Genomic DNA, 4,600 nt, shown 5'->3' with positions numbered 1-4,600 from the left:
AACCGGGGCCCTCTGGCGTCCCAAACCGGTTCTTAACCATCGTGCCACTCGGCCAGCCCTGAACTCATGAATTTCTTTACCGAGGGCCTTCCTCATTAGAATGTAAGTCTTTGAGGGTAGGAACTTCAGTTTTTATTGGTCATTGTTAAATCACCAAGACCTTATATAGTGTCTGGCACTCAGCCGACAACACATGTTTTTTGATGATATCTTGATGCATGAACCAGATGTCTGCTTTCACTTTCCATGTCCCTTCCCTTGGTTCTTGCTTGAAGATCTACTGGTTGTCTAACCTGCACCAGCCCAGAGTCCTCTTGCCCTACACTCAGGTAATATGGTGTTTCCAGTGCAGAGGAGATTTGTCCAGGAGTTGGAGCATCTGAAAAGAATGATTTATTTTGCAGAATATCGTGAAATCTGGATAAATCAGTTGTGAAATAATGGCATATATAATTGTGTGAAAAATCAGATATAATCATATATGTAGCAGTATATCAAAGTACTTAAGAATAATTTCTAGGGGCCGGCCGAGTGGCATGTTGGTTAAGAGCTGGCTTGGGATGCCAGAGGGCCCTGGTTCGGATCCCACATATGAGGATCAGTGACACTGCCCTCTACAGCTAAGATGCTGAACAACAGCTCAACCTGGAGCTGGGCTGCCTTGAGTCACCAGCGACGGCAGGTGGGTTGCCATGGGCTACCGTGTGCAGCCAACAGCCAGCGTGAGAGGCCAGCAGCTGCTGTGAGCGGCCGCCCAGAAGCCGGTGACTGATCTGCCTGGCCCAGGAAGAGTGCAATGATGGTGCCAACTTGGGCCAGTGAAGCAACGTCCTCCACAACTAAACTGAAGAACAAAGGATAGCAACTTGTCTGTTCCCCTTCCCCCAATTCCCCAATAAAATTCTTTAATAATAATAAAAAAAGAATAATTTCTAGGAGACTTAAATCTGTAAAAATTCCATTCAATGATTTATTAGGGATTTTGGCTGAGATTTTGAGGAAAAGGATTAATTATTCTATTACCATTTTAGAACCTCTGGGATAATTTTGAACCATGGTGGTGTGAGAATTATTATCAAAGGCATGAGAGTCAAAAAGAAGTCAGGAGGGATTTTTTCCCCTAGTAATAAACTTTTTGAACCATTATCCAGTTAATTTAAAGTACTTTAAAAAATGATTCACTTACTATTTTTCTTGTATGAATATTCTGCTAATATCTAATAGAAGTGTCAAGGAAAAAATTTTTTTCCTGATCTAAAGCCTAAGCTTTTCTTTTCTTAATTTTACCCCATTACTCTTACTTACATGTCCTTGTTCATGTTAAATATTCATGAAAATATTCATTTTCTTTCTTGCACACTTCAGCTGTGTTTCTGGAATCAGTGGATTGGACTGAATTCTCCTGTCTCTCTCTTGGCTTTGCCCCTTCCTTTCCTCTTAGTCTTCTTGGGGCTTTTTCCATTTTAACTCCATATTTCAGGAGTGAAAGTGTTCAGTCCTGAGTCCAGCAACTCATCTCAAGGCTGGGATGTATCAAAGCTTGCTTTGTATTATGTGTAGCCAAGGTTTGCTGGACTGTCTGGTATGTTAGCCTTTGTACTTGCCGCTTTTTGCATATTCTCTTATCTTACCCATACAGCAGCCCTATGAGGTAGTTATTTGTAATCTCATTTTACAGATGAAAAATGGAATCAGATGCAAGACCTGATTGAATCTCAGGTTTGTCTTACTCACCCCAAATCCAGGGTTCCTTACGCTGTACCATGTAGTAGTAAGCCAGAGTATTTTTTTGGCAGCCATTTCACATTATCAGCTGAGATCTAATTTACTTTTTAGTTAATTTTTCCCCAGCTTTATTGACACATAATTGACATATCACGTTGTGTAAGTTTAAGGTTTAGAACATGTTGATTTAATATACTTCTATAGTGTAAAATTGGTACCACCTGCATCATGTTACAGAATTACCATTTGTTTTTTGTGGTGAGAACATTTAAGATCCACTCCCTTAGCGACTTTCAAGTATGTAACAGATTATTATTAACTATAGTCACTATACTGTACATTGGATCCCAAGAACTTAATTCATTTTATAGCTAGAAGTTTGTACTCTTTGACCAGCATTTCTCTGCTTCCCCCACCCCCAGTCCCTGGTCGCCACCATTCTAGTTTCTGTTCCAATGAGTTCAGCTGTTTTAGATTATACATATAAGTGATATCATACATATTTATCTTTCTCTCTCTGACTCATTTGACTTAGTATTATGTACTCAAGGTCCGTCCATATTGTTGCAAATGGCAGGATGCAACATGGCTTGGATGATATTCCATTATATATATATATATATATATATATATATATATATATATATATATATATATCATTACACACACACACCACTTAATTTACCCACTCATACAACTCCATGACAAAAATATAAACAATCTGATTAAAAAACAGGCAGAGGAACAGAAAAAGCATTTTCCCAAAGAAGACATAGTAATGGTCAACAGGTATATGAAAAGGTGCTCAACATCACTAATCATCAGGGAAATGCAAATCAAAACCACAATGAAATATCACTTCACACCTGTAAGAATGGCTATCATCAAGAAGATAAGAGAAGTGTTGGCGAGGATGTGGAGAAAAGGCAATCCTTGTGCATTGTTGGTGGGAATTAAATTGGTTTAGCCACTGTGGAAACAGTATGGAAGTTTCTCAAAAAATTAAAAATACAACTACCATATGATCCTGCAATCCCTCTTCTGGGCATTTATCCAAAGGAAATAAAAACAGGACCCCAAAGAGATATCTGCACTACTCTGTTCACTGCAGCATTATTTACACTAACCAAGATATGGCAACAGCCTAAGTGTCCGTCAATGGATGGCTGTTCACTTTAACTCCTGGGTTCCTTTTAGAAATAATGGTGTTGAAACCTCTTAATAGATGATAACATAAAAATTAATATTTTCCTCCATTACCTTCCTTTTCAGTACCACCTCCCCTCACCCCACATCCCTGCTTTTAACTCTCAAATTTCCATGTTACGTTTAGTTTGTTCATTTTTGTCTACGTATCTCAGCTCGCTGGGTTTCTCTGGATAATTTAGCAGTCTTCATCAGTGTTTGCAGTGCCTTCTCATTTATTACTATTTATGAATTTCATTAACATGCTATTTTCTCCCTCCTTCAGGTCATTAATAAAGATGCTAAATGAAACTCAATCCATCAATCTTTGTGCCACCCCACTAGCAAACTAGGTAGGAAGAGGTTTATGATTATTTCTTGTTCGTGACTCTTGAGCCAGTTCCCAAATCAACAGAGAGTACTCATAGCCAAGCCAATTTCAATTAATTCTGCAAGGAGAATTTCATGAGCAAAAGCAGCACCTGCTTCTCTAAAACTGAGCTGGATCGCTTGCATTCACTTAACCTACTAAAATTGAAGTAGTGTCCAAGTGGCAATCATGGGACATTTCTCTGGTGATAGTCAATCTTTTTCTTTCTTTGAAAAAAATTTATATTTACTTCATATTTTCTGTGACTAGGAACTGTTTCTTAAATATGTCTGTTCATCAATTCCGTGTTTGAAAATCAGTGTGAATATATATGTTCTTGTCTTTATAATTTAGAAGGTTGCTTGTTTTAATTTTGTTTCCTTCTCTACAGCAGTTAATACTTTTCCTGCATAGAGTTTATGCTGAAAACAAATCTTGTGATCAGCATTGTGTAATAAAAAGTGTGCAGGCTTACATGTAAATCTCTGCTCCACTACTTCCTAGCTATGTAACTTTGGACAAATGACAACTTCTCCATTTCTATAAAAACCTCAGAATAATGTCACAGTGTAGTAAAATTTAGAAAAATAAAAGCTTAAGAATAGTAATTCCTATCTTACTATCTTTCAGAATTTTCATGATCATTAGAATTAATGACATGTAATAAGTACTCAACAAAAAAGTAGCCATAATTGAATTGAAAAATTTTTCTTCATTTGCAAAGACTTCTGGACCTACTTGTGTATTCATAAAATTATGTTCCATAAATTAATTTAAAAAATAGTCAAAAGTTCAATGAGAAAAAATAAGAAAATCCAATATAAAAACTTGATCAACCTTACCTTACTAGGAATTAATGAATTTCAAATTAAAAAAATGAGGTGGTAATTCATACCCACCAGATTTACCAAAATTTCATTGGCCAGGGCTTACTGTCAAATTGGCAAACAGGCATGGAGTTAAGAACTTGGACACTGTGGGAATCAAGAGCCATCACTTTCCTGGGTGTTTTTCACTGTTCTCCAAGGTTGAATATCAGTGTGGCCTTATGAACTTTCAGTACTTCTAGGGAATCTCAGATATGTGTACAGAGAAGTTTGCTGTACGAGGAAGTTCATTGCAGTACTGGGTAGAACTGTAAAGAAGTAGAAGTAAGTAACTTATTAGAATGGATAAATGGATGTGTATACTATAGCACATTCATTACTGGAATTCTATGAGGTTCGAATTAATAAGGCTGCATGTGATAGAGAACCAACTAGCTCTTTTCCTTTTGCTTAGGAAATGACTGCATTGCCACCAGGAATCATGTCCTCATTC

The sequence above is a fragment of the Hipposideros armiger genome, unplaced genomic scaffold (assembly GCF_001890085.2).
Source record: "Hipposideros armiger isolate ML-2016 unplaced genomic scaffold, ASM189008v1 scaffold_423, whole genome shotgun sequence".
NCBI classification, from domain to species: Eukaryota; Metazoa; Chordata; class Mammalia; order Chiroptera; family Hipposideridae; genus Hipposideros; species Hipposideros armiger.
The sequence above is the reverse complement of the archived record's forward strand: the minus strand, read 5'-3'. Positions refer to the sequence as shown.